The sequence below is a fragment of the Neolamprologus multifasciatus genome, chromosome 17 (assembly GCF_963576455.1).
Source record: "Neolamprologus multifasciatus chromosome 17, fNeoMul1.2, whole genome shotgun sequence".
In the NCBI taxonomy this organism is placed as follows: domain Eukaryota; kingdom Metazoa; phylum Chordata; class Actinopteri; order Cichliformes; family Cichlidae; genus Neolamprologus; species Neolamprologus multifasciatus.
In genome coordinates, this window is record NC_140455.1 from 7,425,444 (window position 1) to 7,450,179 (window position 24,736).

A 24,736-nucleotide genomic window follows, 5' to 3' on the forward strand; every position below is an offset into this window, starting at 1 on the left:
TTCTCATTACTGAGCTGGCATTTAGCATTTAGTCATTTTAACATTCAGTTCCACTCTCGTCTGCGGACTCAGAGCACAGTCTGTACCCTGCTACTCCAAAACACACCCAAACACACTCTACAGGGGACACTAACAAGGCTTGAAAACACTTAATGGAACGGTAAAAGCTGACTAATACACTGATTAAGGGTGATGAAAGGGGGCTACACACACGTGAAGTCCGACTTACGAAGTGATGGAAGCTGTTTTTCTGTTGTTTTTTTGCTTGGTTTGTTCATTTTTTGGATCATTTGCCCAGCTAATTTGTTGTTTTGGCCGCTTGTGGATCTCCTGGGTTTTAATATTCACACACATGCATGCACGCACACACACACACACTTTTACTGCTGTGAAAAACTTCATTACATTCCTCCCATCAACCCCACATTCACACTGCAAGCTACATGATCAACAAGTGACTGGAATAACTATTCATTTCCTGCAGAGCTGAGTAACCAAACTTGGCCGTTGGGCAGATGATAAACAAAGTTGTCAAAAGCCAAACAGAAAGTTATCCACAACTGAACTTCTCTGAATCACCGTACCGTCGGCAGTCAATCAGTTCCTCACATTTCTTTGTAGCCCCATCATTGTGGTTTTGTTTCACGAACAATGGTTTGTGCAAAATGGAGTAGAAACTGATTACGGCCATTCAAAGCCTCCCGGTCCTCTGCTGCTTTTGATTTGAAAGGCTACGGGAATAAAATGATGTTTGGAGAATGCCTGCATCAATCACTGAGGTCAACATTAAAGGACGACTCCAGCCTGATTGGAAATGTTTGCCCATTTCCTATTTTGTCCTTCAGCTTTGCATCATATGGATAGTTTTTTATGCCTTGCTATGCACCACATTTTATGGAGGCTCTCAAAGTAGTAATTTCTGAATTGTAAACTGTCGTGAGCTTGTTTATCAAAAGGCGCTGTTGCTTAATTGTGACTGCACACGGTAAATCACTTGTTTCAGGTGATTTTTCAGTGGCTTTGGTTTGTAGTTTGATAGCATACTTATTTTACATTAAACATGCGACACAGTTCTCTTTGGCTTCTGTGGTGTTGACAAGTGTGACAAAGTGTAAGCAAGTGACAAAGAGACACCCACTGAATGGTAACACATTCATACATATGTTAAAGACTCATCAGATGTTCAAACAGTGAAAACACGCCGATTGTTTTCTCAGGTAAAACGCAGACAGAGAGATAAATGACACCTGTGCTCGGTGTTGGACATAACCAGGCTTCATTGCATAAGATGGCTTGACAAAAGCTAAAGCCCACTTAGTGATAATGGGTATCTCAGTGACTGGTTAGCAAATATCTGACTGTGACATTGCTGCACTTGCTAATGGACAGCTCAGGGTATGGATAAAATGTCATTTAGGTTTCAGTAAATCTAAATGACACGTGAAAAGTTGGAACGCTGTGAAAAATGTAAAGAAAACCAGAATGAAACGGTTTTCAAATCAAGGAAAAGATATCACATCTTTAAACTGCGGCATTTTACTATATATAAGACTTTTTAGTTTATTTAGTTTATGCTAAACTGAAACTGAAATATATTAAATCACATGTTTATTAAGTCAAATATTTCATCTTCTAAGGAAAATCTGCCAAATAACTTCCTTTGACCAGATTCCATGAAAGGTAAAAAGTTTTCAGCTGAACACAGAACAATTTTTCACTTTGCCTCAGTCCATTTAAAATGAACTGTGTTCCAGTGAAGACACAGTGGTGGTGTTTCTATAGGTTTCACACATGGCATCCTCTTTGCATGACAGAGCTTCAACCTGGATTTGTGGATGGCATGGTGAGCTAAAGGGCCCAAAGAGCACAGGCATCTGGTATTGATTTTCAGCTTTGTCCCTCACCCACAGAGATTTCTCCAGATTCTGTGAATCTTTGAATGATATTATGTACTGTAGATGATGACATATTAAGAATCCTTCACAATTTTACATATTTTATTGAAAATTCTTCCACAAATTGTAAACGCTGTTTTTTTTCTTAATGATATGTGAATCTTTGCCCATCTTTACTTCTTAGACTTAACTCTGCCTCTTTAAAATGCTATTTTTTATAATGAGTCATGTTACTGACCTGTTCCCAGTTCACGTAATTAACCTGTAACAGTAGCTTCATCCACTTTGCAGTGATATAGTTTTGATATAGTTTGTCAAATATGTGGGGGGAAAGAAATTGGCTTGTTGCAATGGTGGCATCCTATTACAACAACACACTGTCCAGTGAGCTTTTTAGGACCCATCCTTTCACAACGGTTTGTAAAGGCGGACTGCATGGCTAGGTGTTTGATTTCATACATCTGTAGCAATGACACTGAAATTTTCTCTCTGAGGAATGTTATTTATTTTTATTTTTTAAGTTATCATCATACTTTTGAGTTGGTGTAAAATGCAGCCAGATTCATACTCGTGCCATGGAGTTATTCTCAGCTGGAGTCTTTAGTTTATCAGATCGATAAACTCTAAAGCCTTCCCTTAAAGCTGGAGCAGTGCGGTGTGAAAGTTCTGGCGATGGACTGAGTGATTTATAGGGTGTGTTAGCCTTTTGTTCCACAAACCTGAAACACTGTTGCATGTGAGATCTGGGGTTCACTGTTCAGCACTGTCTTATATAATAAACAATAATAATAAGTTTTTTCCAAAAAATGACTGTCTGTCCTTATGTAATCATGTAAGGCCTGAAAACATCATACAACAACACACTGATGAGATTTATAATCCAGAACACCCATAATAACATCGTTATTACCCTGACTGGCAAATATGGATTTACTAAACATACAGCAGTCTAGCAAGTAGTTAATGACTGTTCTTACCCAGTTATAACTGTAGATGTTCATTTTCTGTAGGCACTCTTTTAGTGCTCAGAGTACTAAAAAAGAAAAAAAATCAATTCAAACATTTTCATTTCCCTTACAGTAGTCAGAAAGATAGATGTCCCTCCAAGACAAGGTCAAGAATAGACGCTGAACTGCAATCTGATAGCAGTCTTTTCACACAGCTATGCAAAATGCCACACTGATCTTTAACTCGCCTTTAAAATGCTTCCCCCGCCTTTTTTTCTGCCACTACCATCACACTGTAGCATCTTCTGTCTCCTGTGGCAGGCCAGCGGAGATGAAAACATGTGCAAATATAGCCCATCCAATCCACCACTACTGAGTTGTTTCTGCTCCCAAATCTCATAGTGACTCACTTCAGGAAGAGCAATCCTTGCCGCGCTGTGGTTGGTAACCCATGCCTCTCTCAGGTGCAATACTTTGTAAAAATCCCACAGCACCAAGGCTGTCTACTTACCAGGTAATGGGACTTTTAAATGACTACCACAAGCTACCTGTACAGCACACCCCTGCTGCTACACAACACATTATCAGGAGATTATCCCCTGGCATACTGCGAGTCCTTATCTTTGCGTTGCAGTTGGGATTATTTTTTTGCTTGGCTATTTGGAGGCACCAGTAGGGGACTCGGTGATGTAATGAATGCACAACCCCCATCAAATTAAAATGACTGGACACCTACTGGAACTCCATATTATCAAATTACTCTGCAGTGCGTGCAAGTCAGCTGCAATACCACATTTAAAATGATGTATTTATGAAGGTCAGATTAATTTCTTTGGTAACCACAGCACATAACTCGGAGAACCTGCATAGCACAAGCAGCGCTACATTTCTGAGCCAAGATTGCCTCTGCCATGGCAGTGCATCAGGCAGCACAGGTGACACGAGAGACTTCCAGTCAATTTCCACAGCAGCAACAGTTCCAATGCAGCCGAACACACATTGAATGAGCTTGATCCGAAATGACTGGTTGAACAGTTTGAAACCAATATGCATAACGCCACGCAGGAGAATTAGTATATTTATCAACCTCCGAGTGCACGTGTGCAGTCTTGTGTGTATTTCTATGTGTACTGCGTAGAGGGTTTCTTGACTCCCAACAGATGTCATTATTTTCCACTTGCAAGCTCTCATCTCAGCGTGAGTGCCGAGGCATTTTTTATTATTCTGTCTGTGTTATTTTGTGCGCGCACGCACACGCTGATGGGTGTGTGGCACGGGGAGGGGAAGCGTGCATCCCTGTGTGTGTGTGCTCATGCGTGGGAGTCTGCCTCATGAATTTTTGTCTCCGGAAAAGTTGAACTTTCTTGCGCTTTCAGGTTAGGAAAGGAAGTGAGGAAAATTCCCTGCAACAAAGGAGGAATGGTGCATCAAGTGTCACGGTGCCAGCGGAGTCGGTTTCAAGTTAGTGGCACAAATACAATCTTTCATCTCGTTCAGCGGGAAGTGTTTGAATTAACTCCGTGGCATGACTGTCTACCAGGCTGCCAGGCACAAGGCTCATGTGTTGGAGAGCGGGAAGGGATTCGCCCTGGAGAGGAAGGAGATGACACGATCAATTACATCAGCATAGAGCTCACAGAAGGCGTTAAACTGTGAATACCGTACATGGATGAAGGCAACCAAACGTCTCCGTGTTGCTATCAGCACCATGGACAGCGCTGTATGAGCAGCAGTCCTAGTGCAACCAGCAACCTGATAACTGGCGTGATTTTATTTCTCAACATTCAGCATTTGGCTCATTTTTGAGCTGTTAGTGTAAGTTGTATAATTAAAGAGATGTTTATGGAATGAATCTGGGGTCTTTAGTGGTAAACCAGTGTCCACACTTGACCAAGGTCGGTGCCGAGTTGCTGTTCCTGCGAGTCAAATGATGTGAATCTGCTAGATGGAGGCAGCAGGAGGTTGACAGCAGTGAAACAGGTCAAAGGCCTTAACTTCAAATTAAAAATAAAAAGTCAAACGGACACTTTATTATGACGGTTTCTGTTATACGCCATATTGGCAAAAGTATTTGCTCACAATTCACAAGGCTGGTGTCAGTCCATCCTTTGCAGCTATAAACAAGGTTTACCAGTGTGTTTATGGGAATTTTTGATTGTTCTTCCATTTGTGAGATAAGACACTGATGTTGGAGGAGAAGGCCTGGCTCACAGTCTCCACTGTAATTCATCCCAAAGGTGTTGAGGTCAGGACTCTGTGCAGGCCAGTCAGGTTCTTTAAAACAAAACACACTTATACATGCATAGTCATGTTGGAACAGGAAGGGGCCATCACCAAACTGTTCCTACAAAGTTACGTCTTTATTGATGTATAGTGAGTAAAAGTCACCATTAAGAGTACAGCGGTCATCAAATGTCGTCTTCATGGGGAAAAGAGAAACATGCATACATACATGTACTCAGGATACTTTACTTATCTGTTTCAAGATTCTGACACAAATGTAGGGCTCAGCAAGACATTTTGCATTATTGTGACTTATTATTCCTAACAGCCTATCTGTCCGCTCTTACTGGAACAAGCGTTTGTATTTCAGCCTGAATAACAGCATAGTTTATACCAGACCAATTAAATCGAATAAAACTCAGTGTCTCTCCAGTCGTTTCAGTTAATGCCAAATCAAATTGATTTGGTTCTCTGCTATTCACAGCCTACTTAACATTTGTGGGTGGGCTGGCAAGGATCATGATCTCGGTCTATTAAAACACACAGCTGTCCACAGGAGTTTTGAACATTTCACAAAGCATTTCACATTACCTGTCCTTGAATTTCCCGGGGGCACAGTGACTTATTTTTGTAGTGATTATGATGATCAAAATTTCACTCTCAATTAAAGTGGCGCTTGGCAGGTTGTGCATGCTTTTTATATATTTCTGCAAAATTATGACCTAAAACATCATCAAAATTCCACACAAGTCTTGAACAAGGGAAGCATGTGAACGTCTTTGATTAGCAGTTAATCTTAAATTGAATTTAGTTTAGTGTTAAAGGGGAGATTCCACACTCAGAGGGAACTTTGGACCATTGTTACCCTCCCCAGGAGTCATTGGCTAAAGAAGATCGCCTCAAGAGAAAGGCGTTCAGTAGACTGAGAGGTAAAAAGGAACCCTGGGAAATGTCCAAATGACTAACTAAATGACTTTCTCACATTTGCTGCTGTTCATGATTCCATCATCAGGAGAATAGTGAACAACAATGATGTGCAGGAACGCAAAAGCAAAGCCGATAGAGCCCCCCCCCCCAAAGAGAAATGGTTTAACCGTCTGGGGTCGGCGGGTCAGAATCACATGACCAATTTGAACCGACACAGCTACAAGATGCTAAGAGCCAGAGCCTTGTCAACCTGGGTTAAGAGTACAGACTTTAAACTATATACCAGTTTTTAAATTGTGTCGATGGGCCACATAACTCGATGAGTTATGATAAAAAAAATACATGGGATGGTTTTTTTTCTGAACAAAACAGTGGTGTTTACAGCGGGAAGGACAGTACGGACAGCGCTAGCAAACACTCTCTGCTTGCTAGTGAAAAAAGAAAAAACACCCCTTCCCTATTGGTGTTAAAGTTTACCATGTCAGCCAATCAAAAAATGATATGGCAACATATGGCACTTGGTTGTTTAGGGAGAAGGGGGAGTTTTAGGACCCACAACGGAAAGCGGGCGAGCAAAAGAAAGGGAGAGAGCGAGTTTTCATATGTGAGACATTAGTGATGTTTAACGTGTTTAGAGGCTATGGTTAGTGTGTTGTGTAGTTATTGTTTTGTATTGTATGTCAGTTACACTGCTGAGTGTCACATTTGCTCCAAAAAAGCCATCAAAGGCAAATTCCAGTGTAAACGTTGTTCCCACATGGAAAAAGGAACTGATACACCTCCTGCTGTCAGACCTGCGGGGTTTAGGCCTGTGCTGTTGTGTTTTATAGTGGACACAAACTATTTTTTTTGTGTGCCTTCTAATTTGATGCAGAACACCTGATTGTTCAGTAAATAGTTTTAAATGGTTATATAAAAATGCCTGAGATCTTGGCTGTATTTTTAGGTAAATAGTACCATATAACTTTGTTGTTTGCAAAACGCGCATAATTTTTTAGAAATTTACAATTCCTATTTGCATTTCAAGTTATGAAAATGATTCGTTAAACATGTTTGTGGGTTTTACAGTAAAAAAATATAACTCTTCGGATTTTGATTTTTTTGTCTGGATTTAGATCAAATGTGCTAATATAATATGCCAAAATGAAAAAAATAACTCAAATTTCAGATATTTGAGGTTGTGCTGAAAATAATGATAACAAACAAGGCAAGATAAACAGTTTTTAAAGGTGAAATATAGAAGTAAAATCAAAAGTAGTCAAAAATGGCCAATTATACCCTGGATCCCAGAGGGTTAAATGAGAAACGTTTTGTCTGGAGAAAATAAACCTCAGGATCTTATCTTTGCTCACTTTTAGCCGTCTTTGTTAATGTTTTGTGTGAAAAACTGGTAATATTTTAAATAATGTTTTTGAAGAAATGTAGACCATTCTGAAGGGTTCACCAACCTCCAACCACTCCTGTCACAATTTAGACACACAGTCACCCAAAATGTCAAAGTGTAATTATCAACCGTCTGTTGTATAAAGTAAATATTGCTTCCATAGGAATAAAGACGCAGCTAGCTACATCTGAGGCTCTCTAGGTCCAAATTGGCCTGCTAAATGTTAACGTTCATGACAGTGTAATTAGAGAACGACTGAACAAGTATGACTTGTTTGAAAAGTTTGACAGGAGAAAGCCTCTTGTGTCTAAAAAGAACATCACAGCATGGCTTAGAGTTACATCTGAACAAACCACAAGAGCAGTGTCCTTTGGATAGACCAAAGCACCGCGAGAGGAGAGGTGATGTACACTACAGTTTAAGTACTCTTATTCCTGATGGGCCTACAGCAGTTGAAGGAGGGTGTACTTTCTTATTTTTGAGATTCTAGAAGCCAAATCAAGAGAACAGATGTACTGGCATTTTCTCTCATTTGTAACACTTTACAGTCAGTTAATTAAAAATATCTTTCAAATGTACTGATGATAAAAATAAATGTTGGTTGCAGCTTTCCACGGCTACTGTGTTTAAAAGCTAACAGTACTTTCTCTCAGGGTCCGTGGGTGTTAATTATGTGAACCAAAATGAAAGCAGATTGATAAAAAACAAAAACAAATGACCCAAATAAAAACTAAAACAAACTTTTTTTTTAACAAGGTCACCTTACAAGACAAAAGAAAAAGGCATGGAACCCTTGTTGCGATTGCTTCATTGGGCAAATTTATTAACAACAAAAGCGTCGTGCAGAAATGACGTGGAGGAAATCGCTAGACGGTTTGTCCACTTGGTCCAGTTGGTAATCTAGCTTTATAAGCTATTTATCTTTCCCTTAGTAAGTATTTTACTTCCAAAATGAAACATCTGAGCCAGGTAAAAGCCTCTTTATCTTCTCCTTTACTAATCTGTCCCTCTCTGTTCTCTCCTCCTTTGTTGTGAAAGCTACAACCAATCTTTGCAGCTCCCTGCGAAAGCAGGAGAGAAGGTGTATGAAAGAGAAAGAGAGAAGACTGAGAGGGAATGCGGATCAGGAAAGCAGAGTCGGTGGAGAGGAAGGGCGAGAAAAAAGAAAGGACGAGAGAGAAATGGACTATGGACTATGGAACCTTAGTAGAACCTGGGACCATTTCGTGGCCTTTGCGTTTTTTAATTCCACGCCATTTCCACTGTGTTTAATGGAATATAGCCAAATTTTCAAACATGTATTTTTTTTTTTCATTTTATTTTAAAATTTCAGTCTGAGTTTCTTAAATGGCTGAGCTAAAGGCATACATCCACTATCAAACCTCGTGGCCGATTTCTGCCCCATTGAAACCCATTATAAACGCTATTTTTCATACCACCATTATTTTTACAACGGTTAATGTGATTATCTCAGTTATGGTGCCATTTTGGAGTCCGGACCTTAAACTTGTAATTTTTTCATTTGTCCATCAGATGAACAAACGAATGAACTTCAGCCAAAATTAAAGATTTTAAGCATGTCGTTTTGCAACAAAAAGTGAAAGAATTGGTGTTGTGTGTCACTATCAGTGTTGAATAATGATGTTGGATAATAGTAACTGTGCTTTTTTAAAAATATAAAGGCATTTATGTCTAAAAAAAAAGACACACAAACACTTTTTTTTCCAAAAGTATTTTCTCTCAGACGGCCACACTGCAATATAAACAAATTAAATAAAAGCAAGGACCAAAACCAAATTACTTAATTAAAAAATTAATTATTTTTTACCTTGAAATACAATTTTTTAAAACTGCTGCGGTTAAATCACCTATGACCTGGAAGTAGTTACTGACGGGAAGCCATTTGGTGCATTTGTAAACAAACCCTGGAAGAGACGCATGTGAGATGGACGCTTTTTTTTTTTTCTTTTATCTCTTCAACGGTCACAAATCGGGTAGCGACACAACTATCTGCAAATTGTGAGCGAAGCGGAGATCCAAGGGAACCGTCACGGTGGAATTTCGAAAATCTTACGGACAATGGCGAGGCTGGCCACAGTTCTTGGCGCGCACAAGTCGCCATTTGGTGACCTGTGCGCACCGAGAACGGTGGCGAAGTCTCGGGAATAAACACCCCGCTCGCAGTCGGGAGTACGAAAAGTGCTGATGTTTTCTCTCCTCCTTTGTTGTAAAAGCTACGACCAATCTTAGCACCTCCCTGCGGAAGCAAGAGAGGAGGTGCATTAAAGAGAGAAGACTGAGAGGGCAGGCGGATGAGGAAGTGCGACCAAAAAGAAAGGACGAGAGAGAGATGGACTGAATGAATGAATTGAAGTGTTACATAAATTGATTGTTCATGTTCATTGTTAAATATATTTGTAAAATCAGTTTTACCCTGGTTCTTTTTATTCCTCGAAGCATCCAGAGACGGCACTGGAACTCAGTAGTCATTTTCACAAAACCTTTATTCATCTTCATTCATCTTCATTTAAGCATGCATCTTCTAGAAGGGGAGATGTGCAATTCTCCCCTTTTATTCTGTGTCTTTGCTGCACAGCTGCCTCTTCTTCTCTCATTCTCTCTCCTCCCTCCTGTTTCTACTTCAATCTTGAATCAATCTCTGAATCTCTTTCATTTTATTTAAGATTTTGCTGTGCGAAGTCTCCTCTGGATCTCCTGCAAGCTCAGTAGCACAGCTCTCTGTGCGATGTCTGCTGTGCTGAAGATGATCTCTGATCCTCCTGAAGCCTCTCCTGGCCTCAGCTTCCATCTTGTGGGCGCTCTTCCTTACTCGCTTCTTCTCATGGTATCTGAAAATTAAAAATCGACACTCCTCTTGTGCCACATGGCTCTCGCCATGTGTCAACTCCCCAATGAGACATGTACAAGAATGTTGCACATTCTCTCTAAAACAATCTCCAGGGTTTCCCACTTGGAGCAGCCATACTTCCAGGTTGGGAAAGAATAAAAACATATTCCATTCTCAAGCTCATTCCCTTGTCGGTCATGCGATCTAACTTCACAACAGACTGCACAGCAAGTACGAACCATGGCTGATGTGTGCTTTTGCTCCTCTTTCGCTTGAACTTTTTAAAAAAATAACCTTTATTGAAAGAAGTTGTCATATACAAAACAAGTACAGGAAACAGACCAGAATTGTAACAATTTACATTATAAAGATGGTGAAGCAAGTCATTTTAACTTTAGAGGGAGAAAATAAGTTTCTAGGGTAAAATAATAAGGAACATAGACCTTTTGACACAGGCAGGAATATTAGAATAGCAAGCACTTTGTGATTTTACAAAAGAACTTACATAGCACTATTACAAAATTGACAACATCTGAGATTTCAGAATCCAGATTGTCCATAAAGTAAAGAATATCCTTAGATGTGAAGGAAGGTATATTGGAAATTCTGAGTGAAACCCAACAGTGTATTTCAAACCATAAAGCATTTACATACTGACAAGTGAAAAAAAGATCCTCTAATGTTTCTGGATCGGAAGAACAGAAAACACAAGAGTTTGGACTCAAAATGAAACCTTTTATACAGGAATTCCAGATATGATTCTGAAGTGTGTTTCTTTCATTTTAGGCGCAAGAAAAACTGGTAATATTTTAAATAATGTTTTTGAAGAAATGTAGACCATTCTGAAGGGTTCATTAACCTCCAACCACTCCTGTCACAATTTAGACACACAGTCACCCAAAATGTCAAAGTGTAATTATCAACCGTCTGTTGTATAAAGTAAATATTGCTTCCATAGGAATAAAGACGCAGCTAGCTACATCTGAGGCTCTCTAGGTCCAAATTGGCCTGCTAAATGTTAACATTCATGACAGTGTAATTAGAGAACGACTGAACGAGTATGACTTGTTTGAAAAGTTTGACAGGAGAAAGCCTCTTGTGTCTAAAAAGAACATTACAGCATGGCTTAGAGTTACATCTGAACAAACCACAAGAGCAGTGTCCTTTGGATAGACCAAAGCACCGCGAGAGTTTAAGTATTCTTATTACTGATGGGCCTACAGCAGTTGAAGGAGGGTGTACTTTCTTATTTTTGAGATTCTAGAAGCCAAATCAAGAGAACAGATGTACTGGCATTTTCTCTCATTTGTAACACTTTACAGTCAGTTAATTAAAAATATCTTTCAAATGTACTGATGATAAAAATAAATGTTGGTTGCAGCTTTCCACGGCTACTGTGTTTAAAAGCTAACAGTACTTTCTCTCAGGGTCCGTGGGTGTTAATTATGTGAACCAAAATGAAAGCAGATTGATAAAAAACAAAAACAAATGACCCAAATAAAAACTAAAACAAACTTTTTTTTTAACAAGGTCACCTTACAAGACAAAAGAAAAAGGCATGGAACCCTTGTTGCGATTGCTTCATTGGGCAAATTTATTAACAACAAAAGCGTCGTGCAGAAATGACGTGGAGGAAATCGCTAGACGGTTTGTCCACTTGGTAATCTAGCTTTATAAGCTATTTATCTTTCCCTTAGTAAGTATTTTACTTCCAAAATGAAACATCTGAGCCAGGTAAAAGCCTCTTTATCTTCTCCTTTACCAATATGTCCCTCTCTGTTCTCTCCTCCTTTGTTGTGAAAGCTACGACCAATCTTAGCGCCTCCCTGCAGCAGCAAGAGAGGTGGATTCAAGAGGAGAAAGAGCGAAGACTGAGAGGGCAGGCGGATGAGAGCAGAGTCGGTGGAGAGGAAGTGGGACGAAAGAGAAAGGAGGACAGACAGACCTGAAAATTTCACTGCTGGAATATTTCACACTTCACATAATATTTCATTCCCACCGTCAGATTCCTGGGTTTGAGATTCTACCCAGGGCAGACAGATTGACAGACTATTTTTCATCAGCCATGCTATTCCTTCCCGACTCCTGCAACTGTAAACCTCTCCCTAAATGAGTGCCATAAATCCTCCACAAATCCACATATATTTCTGCCATATTTCCACTGACAGCTGATTACTTCTGCAGCGGCTAATGTGTGTGTTCACAACTATGGTGTATTAATCTGAAATCAATGGGTCCATTATTGCTTTGTGGGTGTGTGAGTTAATTCAGTTGATGCAAAGTAATAAAGAACAACCCATCATTTAGAAAGCAAAATAAATAGATAATAAATAGTTCAGGTCTGTGTCCTGACCTAAAAAACAAATCACAAGTTGTTGTTGTTTTTTTAAAAAAAAAAAAAAAGTTTAATTGCATGTCTATTTTTAAAATACCAGGTGAGTTGAGTTGGAGTGTCCAAAGCAACAATCTGCTAACATTTTTAAAGAGAATGAATATTTTGGCCAGCTCAGTAACACCAAAAGGTCTGAAAGAAGAAGACAACTTAAGGGGATGATCGCAGAATTATTTCAGAATTGGTAGGGAAAAAAAATAAACTAAAATAAACTTCACAACAACCAACCAAGTCAAGAACAGTCTCTGTAAGTATTTCACAGTGTAAATGTATATGGACAGCACAAACGCGAAGGCGTAACTTTTGGCGGGGTAGCTACCAAGGAACTGCCCAGTCAACATGTTGTCAGCCCTCGGCCCTTGATGACAAGTTGGCACACTGTGATGTATATTACTTGTACTTCCTGACTTTTTTATTTGACATCTGTGGAAAAAAAGACAAGCAGAGCACCAGGATTTAGGATTTGAGTGGTGCTGTCAATGTCGTTGCTTAGCATTAGGCCCAAAAAGAGGAAGTTCCAATGGGTAAGTAGTTTGTCTTTTCTCTTTTTGTCAAGAATTGTTTCCAATCATATGTTGAAAATGTGCACTCATGCTGTAATGTGTGTGGCATATATAGAAAGCAGCTGTTTCTTTCTATTCCAACTAGTCCATTGAAAGTGCTTGTTGAGTGAGGATTTCTATAAATGAGGTGTGCTTGTTTGGTACCTCGACCCCATCCAATGGGCTTATCTCGTTTGTTCCGGGCTTATAGACGCTGCACCTATCTTTGTTACTTTAGCAAAGCTGATTCTGTCTCGGATTTTTTGTGGGCAAGTTGAAATGTGTCAGTTTCCCTGAACTCTGACTGGAATTGTTATTCATAAGCTGGAATGATGCTATTGATATTATTGATCACTGTGTACAGTGGTTAATGTCCAAAGATATTCTTCAATGGACATGTCAGTCACATGATCTCAACCCAAGTTTTTTTCAGTCATAAATACAAAACTGAATGCAGAAAGACCCACAAGCAGCATATGAAGGTGGCTGCTTTAAAGCTTTTATGATTGACCCTTATACAAACAAATTTAATAGGATTTTTTTTTCCCCACAAGAGTGATTTTGGAGCCATCTGGATTATTGAGAATATGCAAACCATGGCGAACCATGTCAATAATGCATTAGTATGGTCCAACAACAGCTCTCCCATGTTGCTGCTCACCATAATCTTTTTGGTATGGCTTTTTCATTTTATTTTTGTTACAAAAACTGCTTGTTCATGATTGGCACATATTTGTTCCTAGAGCCTTAATAATCCAAGCCCATTTCAGTAAGCTTGCTTAACTACAGATATTCTGTGGACTACCACACAGACCATTGTTAAATATACATTTCGAATCTTGGATTTTGAATCTTTACCTGACATGCAATTAATCCTGGAGTAAATTGTACAGTTAACTTGTTTACAGTATTTGGCAACGGTGGTGTCGGTACGCTAAATAAATAGCAAGTAGAACTTCAAATATCAAAAGCCAGAGCAGGATAGAGCAGCTACATTTGGCTTTCAAACTGACTGGAAACACCGCTGTGATCTGTCAGTCATGCACAGAGCCTGCAGCCAGCGGTCACACAAATTAACGTCATCAGTTAATGATGTGCTCCTTTGTCTTGAAAATTCAGCATGTAGGTGGTATGCTAGGTGGTAGTGATGTGTCGTTCGCGAATGAAACGGCTCTTAGAGAGGGTTTTTTTCCCCCCCTTTCTCTCCCTTTCATATTCTAATTTATATTTAATTGTCTGTGGTTTGAAGTATTTTGTATTGTTTCACTTTAAACTTAAGAGGAAAAAGCTGAGAATTTAAATAGTTAAAAGTTGAAATGTAAATAGTTGGTTTTTGTATTTTATGATTTATTTATTAAATTTTATGTGGCATGAATAAATAAAAGTATATTTACGGTGGCCCCTAGAGACAAACCATGTACAAACTCCAAAACACGTATGAACTCAATAGCACGTACAAACCCTGAAGCACGTTCAAACCCCGAAGCACGTAAAAACTCCAAAACACGTAAAAACTCCATAGCACGTACAAACTCCGAAGCACGTACAAACCCCCAAGCACATAAAAACTCCAAAACACGTACAAACCCCCAAGCACATAAAAACTCCAAAGCACGTAAAAACTCCATAGCACGTACAAACCCCGAAACACGTAAAAACTCCAAAACACGTAAAAACCCTGAAGCACGTACAAACCCCGAAGCACGTAAAAACTCCAAAACACGTAAAAACCCTGAAGCACGTACAAACCCCGAAGCGTAAAAACTCCAAAAACACGTAAAAACTAGTGATGTGGGCTCCCAGTGGGTTTGTGTTTTGTGCTTTGCCTTGTGGGGAGGGGGAGGGGGCAGTAGTTACTAGTGATGTGCCATACCACTGATTTTCTTTCCGATCCGATACCAAGTAATATTCAGGGTGGTATCGACGATACTTATCCAATACCGATACTTTGTACAAAAACTTATTTTATTTATTGCATCTCCAATTATAGTGTCATAATGATTACAGGACATCAGATTACTTGTTAATGCAGGGTTCATCATATAGAAATAATAAAAAAAATGAAGTTGTGCGCTATTTGAACACCTTGCCGGCCTGCAGCACTAAAGGACTCCGTGAGAGACGTCTGTCTCGCCCTAGCAGCACCTGTCCCTCTCCTCCTCTTCAGTTCGCCTCAACATTCGCTCGTCATATTCTGTGATATGATTTACTTTAAGGTGTTTGACAAGGTTAGTGATGTTGTCACAACCATACATGCCAACCCTACCGATTTTTCCAGGAGAATACCGAATTTCAGTGCCCCTCCCAAAAATCTCCCAGAGCCACCATTCTCCCGAATTTCTCCCGATTTTCCACCCGGACAACAAAATTGAAAAACCATATCGCAGAATTCATAGCAGGGCCCAGCCAATTCCAGTTTCCAACAATGGCAGCACCTACTTCGTTTTAATATTACTCTTATTTCTCTTTCTGGGTCGCAAAATAACTTTTAACAACAGGTGAGAATGTAGCTGTGTAAACTTCAAATATCTGAGCCGATCGACACATCGTCTTCAACCCCCCGCGGTCTTTCGCTACTCGGGTTAAACATGATATACAAGTCACTTTGATAACTTAAAAATGTTATTGTTTGGCTTTTTCAGTGTTTTATTTGTTCGTGAGTAAATTGATTTGGCTGAGATTAAAGTTATTACATTAGATTAAATTTAACTTTATTAATCCCTCGGGAGGGTTCCTCCGGGGTTTTCACACAGCTGAATAAACGCCAGACAGAAAACCGATTAAACAGAAGAGTTTATGTCAGTGCCCGGTTATATTTTAGATAGCAAGGAGCAGACGGCAGAGTTTCACTCCACCGAGGGAGCTCGTGACCTACTACCTTTTTCTTTAGACCGCGAAGGCCGGGTCCTCAGCCTCTGAATTTGGACACCCCCGCTGTTTCCGGGCCGGCCAATAATAACGGTGACATTTAACGCATTTTATCTGATAAATAAACCCTGTAAAATGTATCCCCCCCCCCCAACAGCCCTTTTGAATGTCTCCCTAGTATGGCCACAACACTTCACTCTTGGAGCACTTTTTTGCCACATGTATCGCAAAAAACGTCTCAGCTGTTTCTGGAGGTAAAATAAGTCCGCACATGACGCTCAGCCATTGATGTGAGTGCGCGCGCCAAGGGGCTGCGAGACATTTATACAGCCGTATTTCGCACATGACTATGAAAGGCGGAAGAGGAAGTAGTTCCTTTGAATGTAGACAATCCCAATGTTATAGTTTCTTTCCACCATGTTCCTGTTAATGATAAACTACAAATTTACTCTAAATTACTAAAATATCGACATTTTAATGTGAGAATCGATTCTAGAACATAAATGATTGGTATCGGAGGAATCGATATTTCAGGATCAATCCGCACATCACTAGTAGTTACACTCGCAGGAGCACAGGAACAGAGTGGGAGGGAACGAGAGAAAGAGAGCCAGGGACAACAACGTCACATTAGAAAGGTATAGTAATCATCCACAACTATTTTCGGTTGCGGATGATAAAGGATTCAGAAAGTTTATTCATGCAGGCCTATATGACAGAGAGTATGCATCTTCTTTTTGCATTCAATTTTTAATTTATATTTGATTGGCTGTGGTTTGCAGTATTTTGTATTGTTTTACTTTAAACTTAAAAGGAAAAAGTTGAAAATTTAAATAGTTCAAAGTTGAAATGTGAATAGTTGATTTTTGTATTATATGATTTATTTATTACATTTTATGTGGAGTGAATAAATAAAAGTATATTTACGGTGGTCCCTAGAGACAAAGCACGTACAAACTCTAAAACACGTAAAAACTCCAAAACACGTAAAAACTCCATAGCACGTAAAAACTTCGAAGCACGTACAAACCCCGAAGCACGTAAAAACTCAGAAGCACATACAAACTTCAAAACACGTAAAAACTCAAAAGCATGTAAAAACTCAGAAGCACATACAAACTTCAAAACACGTAAAAACTCAGAAGCACGTACAAACTCCAAAACACGTACAAAAGACAACAGAAGTGCTCCAGGATGCTCGGGCGCAGTGTTGAGCTTTTGTTACCTAGTGGCTACTAGTGATGGTAAATTTGATTCTTTTTACTGAATCGAGTTTTAATGAGTCACTCACCAAAGTGAATCGGGTTTTTTGAGTCATTTGATTCACTGAGTCAGTTGACCAGAGAGTGCAAAAAATTTACATTTTCACTCAAACTTAATTTGTTTCTCTTTTCATGTAAATCCCACTGCTAAGATGAATGATTCTAAAAAAACAACAACTATTTTATAGAGCAAAAAAGAGCAAAAACATTTCTAAAATTAAGCAATTTCCTATCAAAATTGCTTAATAAACATTTATTTTGTTTATTTGTATTTTATTAGTATTTTCCTTAAATGTGTTAAATATATATTTTCTCATCTAAATGTCCACTGAGCTGTGAGCCAGGGGGCGGTAATGCACCTTAACATTGGTTGCCAACCAAGAAGAAGAAGAAGCTGTGAGCCAGGAGGGAGGGGGTGAGTGAGTGATTCGTTCGCTCGCTCTATGATTCAGCACAGGAGGGAGGGGGTGAGCGAGTCCTGAGTGATTCGCTTATGCTTACATTCAGCACAGGAGGGAGGGGGTTAGTGAGTCCTGAGTGATTCGTTCGCTCTATGATTCAGCACAGGAGGTAGGGGGTGAGCGAGTCCTGAGTGATTCGCTTACGCTTACGATTCAGCACAGGAGGGAGGGCGTTAGTGAGTCCTGAGTGATTCGTTCGCTCTATGATTCAGCACAGGAGGTAGGGGGTTAGTGAGTCCTGAGTGATTCGTTCGCTCTATGATTCAGCACAGGAGGGAGGGGGTGAGCGAGTCCTGAGTGATTTGCTTACGCTTACGATTCAGCACAGGAAGGGAGGGGGTGAGTAGCTCAAATGTGCTGTTAGCATGTTAGCAGAGCGATGTTACTGTGAACCGAGGAGCTATTTTCTTGATGTGAGCTTCTACTCAGGGTTTTTTCTTCCAGTTCAGAGCAGAAATGCTTTTGTTAAGAAACTGGCTGTTGTTTTTTCCCCCCCACAATTTTAATTATAAGCTAGATATATTTCTACTAAGCGAATTAGTTTGCTAACAGAAACAGGGATGAGTCACTGAGTCATTTGGGCTTGTGAATCATGATTCACGAGTCAGTAAAGTGATTCTCGAGTATTGAACGATTCGTTCACGAATCGAACATCACTAGTGGCTACACAAGCAAGAAAGTACCAACAACCAGATTTGGTGTGTGGTAGTAACAGGTAAATGAACATTTTTTTAAAATTATTTGAAACTATGTGAGTGCTTGTGTATAAATACACAAACAATACACATATGCTTTCAATTGTGTAATTTAAGTGATCTCGGTAGCTCTGTTTTGGAAGTTCAGTTAACGCTATAAATGTGTTTTGGAGTTTGTACGTGCTTTGTCTCTAGGGGCCACCGTATATATTTATATGTAAACATATATAAATAAAAACCCTTTTTTCCATTAGCAATTCTTTTTGTGCATAATTTTATATTATTGTTAATAATAAATTAATTAAAGCAACAAAACAACCTGAAGAGCCGGTTGGGAGCTGAAAGAACCGCTCATTTTGGTGATCCGAGCCGAAAGATCCGGTTCTCCATAAAGAGCCGGAAATCCCATCACTACTAGGTGGGCCTGCTAGCATGAACTTTTTCTCTCGTCCAATGCTTCTCTATACCAGTGAGATGTATTAGTAATCCTAAAATGCTAGAGCCCGATGGGACAGCAAGAAAAGAAGAGAGACATACGTCTGCGTCCCACGAATTCACCTCAGGAATCATAATAGGCAAAGTGAGACGATTATCATCATGAGCTGCCGCTCTCCTGTGACCTTTGACCTGTGTTCTATTGTTGAGGTCACAGGATCCCCTGAGTCTTCATTATCACATATCGGAAGAGCAGACTGACTGCGTTAAATGGAATCTGGTTTTCTAAATGCATTGCTGCATTTCATCCTTTTTACACCCAGCTCTCTAGCTGTGTGCAGTTTTACTCGCGGCTTTAATCCAGTGTTTAAAAAAATAAACGTGTTTTTTATGAAATGGTTGATATTTCTCTCGACACACAGCACTGTTTACTTCCAAACTATCTGTGAAATTTTTGTATAATTACTGCAAACAGATGACACCGTGGCGAAGATGATTGGTAACCTGATCCTCGCAGCAGTGATGTTGTCACTGCTAATGTTTCTCTAAATTAACAGCACATTTCCCATAAACCAATAAACCTTAAATCTTTTTTAACAGGAAACCTCCCCTCAGCAAAAATTGTTGCGTGTTCGGGCAAATGTTTTCCCTTCTACTTTACTGAAGAGGATAAACAGTTAGTAAGTGGTTTTCCATCTGTCTTTCACTCCTTCTACCTTCTGCCTTTGTGAGAAACTCTGAAGCAGTAGTTCTGTTTGTGCTGGCATCAGTCTGTCTTCTGCTTTGTGTCATAAAGCAAACCGGCACGTACGCTGTGAGCGAGATTTGACCCTGTGGTGCACAATGTGAAATGTAGCGTCCAGTAAAGACTGCCAATCTTATTGAACATGTTCTCATTTGTTTATGGTAAATGTGCCTGGTATTTAGCCAGAATCAGGCCAGTTGCAGCTGAGTGTTGGTGCACTCATCTGGGTTCTGGCATCAGAAAACAGGACGCAGGCCAGCTCTGGGCCATATATAGCTGCCAGAATATTCTAGAAACGGCTCCAGTTAGCAGCACTCGGGCTGGTGTTACACCTGGAGCAGGACCAATGATCCTGGGATGTTTATGGCATGTAATTCATGTGCTGTGGGGATTTAGGCTGCTGTTGGGACATTTGGGATATTTGGCTGTTTAGCTGCCCACCCTAATTCAGTAAAAGGTTCGTGTGAAGGTTAATTTTATCACTTGTGGGGGGCTGGTGCATCCTGGGCATGCTGCCAGTCTATCGCACACTCACATTCACACCTATGTCCAATTTAGAACCACCGATTAACCTAACATGCAAGTCTTCCCATGATGCACTCACCTTTTTAACTCTGTGTTTACACAACACTTTGTTCACTTTGTATTTAATTGTTTATTATTAATCTCTGGCTCCTTCTGCAGCGTGACTTTTGTCCCGTCTTCCTCCCCTCACGCCCAATCAATCACGCCCCTCCCTGACCCTGGTTCTGCTGGAGGTTTCTTCTTGTTAAACGAGTTTTTCCTTCCCCCTGTCGCCAAGCGCTTGCTCAAGGGGGCTCGTCTGATTGTTGGGGTTTTCTATCTATTATTGTACCATCTTTACCTTAAGGCGACGGCTGTTGTGATTTGGACAAGTCTTTGTACCAAGTCTTGCCCTCTAGCTATCTATTTAATATAATAAAACAGGAAAGAGCAGCTATGCTCTGTACTAAACTATAACACAAATATAAAGTACAATTAATGTGTATAAATAATACTTATTATTTTATCTAAATAAATACAAATAATAAAATAATTTAGTAATCTTTTTTTTTTTTTTTTTTTTTAAAGGGAAGCTATATATTTTGTGTGCCAATTGCCTAGAGTACCCAGACTTTTTGGATCACTTTGCAGGATCCTAGAGAGCATCCCGCCCAGTGACTCCGGCAGTATCTGAAATTCTAGGCATTGTCGAGTGGCACAAGGCTTCCACTTTGGCTCTTGTCTCTGCTTTTTGCTGATGATGTGCTTTCATCAGGTGATGGCCTCCAGCACACGCTGCAGAGGTCCGCAGCACAGTGTGAAATGGAAGAAATTAGAATTAGCATCCCCAAGTCTGAGGCCTTGGTTTTTAGGCTTTTTAGGAGGATTATGAGTATCTCAGGTTCTTGGTCATGAGTGAGGTGAGTGGGAAATTTACAGACAGAGCTGCATCTGTAGTGATGCAGACTGTGTACTGGTCACTTGCGGTGAAGAAGCATGAAGAAGTATTTGGTTTACTGGTTGGTCCGTGTCCCTGCCCTCACCAAGCTCTGGGTGGGGACCAAAAAGAATGAGATTTTAGATACAAACAGTGGAAATGAGAATCCAAAGGGTGGCTGGACTGTCCCTTAGTGATAGCGTGAGGAGTGCAGTCATCTGTCGGGGGGGTCATTTGGTGCTTTAGCAATCAATTTCACAGCAACAAATAAAATATATATTTTCCTTACCAGTCTCTCCTACCAGATTGACAGTTGGTTTTTATACCAATAAAATATTCCCTAATTTAAACCATGTATATAATGTGATGTGCTTCATGATACATAAGCAGACAGCAGTCTGATGCACAGCATAAGAGCAACAAATTTTAAACCTCGACTCAGATTAGTTTTTCAATTTCATTCTTATTTAACTACCAAAGTCGCACATCTTCCATTGCCAGGAAATCTACACTGTATAACAATTTGCAGGCTAGATAACTAATCAGCATAACAATCACAAGAGGCTTAAATGAGAAAGATGCTTAAAGAGAAGGCGTAAATGATTTATTTGATGTGCGCACAGTATGGAATAACTGAAGAAATACATGGTGATTAAACTCCATTGTGATGCCGTCAGTTTAAGGGGGTAGTAATGCCATGAGCCACAGGAACGTTCCCAAGTGGAGTGTAGCTGGGAAAATGATTGTCAAACTAAGAGATGCTGCAGCAAAATGTGATTGGTTTAACTGGGGAGAAGAGGGAAACTCCAATGAGCTTCAAAAATCTCAACTGCAGATATCATTTCAGACACATTATGTGCTGACTTGGCAGAAAAGAAGCGTTTCTCATCCCTCCATCGTTTCCTGGTCGTAATTAAAAATGCAATTTGGCTATTTTTGACTGCACAAAAGGGAATCGCTGTGTAATTGTGAATTAATTCTAAAACATTGCAGTGTTGTGATTCACTTAGTTTGTGTTTTCACGTATAAAAGCAAATTATTATTTATTTATAATTCCTAGTTTTATATCACTTGGAGATATATCTTTTATATTTGTTTAATTTTCGGTACGCTGTATACTATGTATATTGTTTTATTGACAATAAATGAATCTTGAATCTAAAAGGTGACTTTTCTTGTATCCACATAACACCTGGAAGTTTTGATAAAGATTTTGTTCAGCAAAAATAACTTATTTTCAGAAGCGATAATGACTTTACACGAGAACAAAATAAACAGGAAAGTTGGAGTGATTGAGACAAACACTGCATTTTGCACAAAGTGATGAATCACATTCATTTGATGGCAGCTGATGGACATACAAAGTATATCTGCCTCACGCTATACTCAAACTCAAGCGGCTTACATCACAAGAATCACAACCGTTAAGGAGACAAAATCAGTGTGTTTGGTTTTAGTTTTTTTTTTTTTAACTGGTTGTTGCAGCAAGTCATACCTCTGAATGTGCTTAGCAGCGTTGGTTATGATTCTGCAGCAGCTAAATATTTTGGAGTTTTGTCATGTTGAAAAGTAAAAACGAAAAAAAATGTGCAGAAGACTGTTGAGGGGGTGGGTGGGGGTGAACAACAGGGGACTGCACTGCAACAATCAGTGTGTCTCTAGTCAAACCCTTGGCTTGGCTGGTTAGTATGGAGATTGGGTGCCCGGGGTTAAATGAGGAGATGTCTTTCCTTTCGAGAGAAAAACCAGGAGTCTGCTCTGACTTCCAACCATGTGAAATATTAACAAGGCTGGGGACTGTGCAGCGGCTGCACAGCCCTGGCCTGTGCATAACGTCGAGACACAGAGACAGCATAAAAAGAGATTTTTTTCTAAAGAGGAAGAAGATAAAAACAAAAGAAAGAGAAGGCAGTTGATATTTTGTACTAAATTGTCATCATTTAGCCTGGAGAAATAGTTTGTTGCTTTATAAGAAAGCCCTCCGCAAAGCCAGAACAGCTTACTACTCATCACTGATTGAAGAAAATAAGAACAACCCCAGGTTTCTCTTCAGCACTGTAGCCAGGCTGACAAAAAGTCAGAGCTCTTTTGAGCCAACCATCCCTTTAACGTTAACTAGTGATGACTTCATGAACTTCTTCACAAATAAAATTTTTATCATTAGAGAAAAAATTACCAATATTCATCCCACAGATGAATATTGGTAATGAATGAATTCATCTACAGCTACTCTTAGTTCCATTGATGTTAAGTTAGACTCTTTTTTTCCAATCGATCTTTCTGAGTTAACTTCAATAATTACTTCCTCCAAACCATCAACGTGTCTTTTAGACCCCATTCCTACAAAACTGCTCAAAGAAGTCCTGCCATTGATTAATTCTTCGATCTTATATATGATCAACCTATCTCTAATAATCGGCTATGTACCACAGGCCTTCAAGGTGGCTGCAGTTAAACCTTTACTCAAAAAGCCATCTCTAGACCCAGCAGTCTTAGCTAATTATAGGCCAATCTCCAACCTTCCTTTCATATCAAAAATCCTTGAAAGAGTAGTTGTCAAACAGCTAACAGATCATCTGCAGAGGAATGGTTTATTTGAAGAGTTTCAGTCAGGTTTCAGAGCTCATCACGGCACAGAAACAGCTTTATTGAAGGTTACAAATGATCTTCTTATGGCCTCTGACAGTGGACTCATCTCTGTGCTTGTCCTTCTTGACCTTAGTGCAGCATTCGATACTGTTGACCATAATATTCTATTAGAGCGATTAGAACATGCTGTAGGTATTACAGGTATTGCACTGCAGTGGTTTGTATCATATCTATCTAATAGACTCCAATTTGTGCATGTAAATGGAGAGTCCTCTTCACACACTGAGGTTAATTATGGAGTTCCACAGGGTTCGGTGCTAGGACCAATTCTGTTTACATTATACATGCTTCCCCTAGGCAGCATCATTAGAAGACATAGCATACATTTTCACTGCTATGCAGATGACACCCAGCTCTATCTGTCCATGAAGCCAGATAACACACACCAATTAGTTAAACTGCAGGAATGTCTTAAAGACATAAAGACTTGGATGGCCACTAACTTTCTGCTTCTTAACTCAGATAAAACTGAGGTCATTGTACTCGGCGCTGAAAAGCTTAGAAATATGGTATCTAACCAGATTCTTACTCTGGATGGCATTACCTTGGCCTCCAGTAACACTGTGAGGAACCTTGGAGTCATTTTTGACCAGGATATGTCCTTCAACGCACATATTAAACAAATATGTAAGACTGCGTTCTTCCATTTGCGCAACATCTCTAAAATTAGAAATATCCTGTCTCAGAGTGACGCTGAAAAACTAGTTCATGCATTTATTACTTCCAGGCTAGACTACTGCAATTCATTATTATCAGGATGTCCAAAAAACTCACTGAAAAGCCTTCAGTTAATCCAAAATGCTGCAGCAAGAGTACTGACAGGGACTAGAAAGAGAGAGCATATTTCTCCTGTTTTGGCTTCCCTTCATTGGCTTCCTGTTAAATCCAGAATTGAATTCAAAATCCTGCTCCTCACATACAAGGTCTTAAATAATCAGGCCCCATCTTATCTTAATGACCTTGTAGTACCATATCACCCTATTAGAGCACTTCGCTCTCGCTCTGCAGGCCTACTTGTTGTT

The 24,736-nt window shown here is 39.7% G+C and overlaps 1 long non-coding RNA gene across 1 annotated transcript; it reads left to right on the plus strand.

The window, feature by feature from the left end:
- Nucleotides 1-2,691: 2,691 nt before the first annotated feature.
- LOC146498866 (uncharacterized) lies at nt 2,692-17,462 on the plus strand. The gene is made up of 2 exons (XR_014870176.1): nt 2,692-9,653; nt 12,068-17,462. It is a non-coding gene; the product is annotated as an uncharacterized LOC146498866 (long non-coding RNA).
- The last annotated feature ends 7,274 nt before the right edge of the window (nt 17,463-24,736 follow it).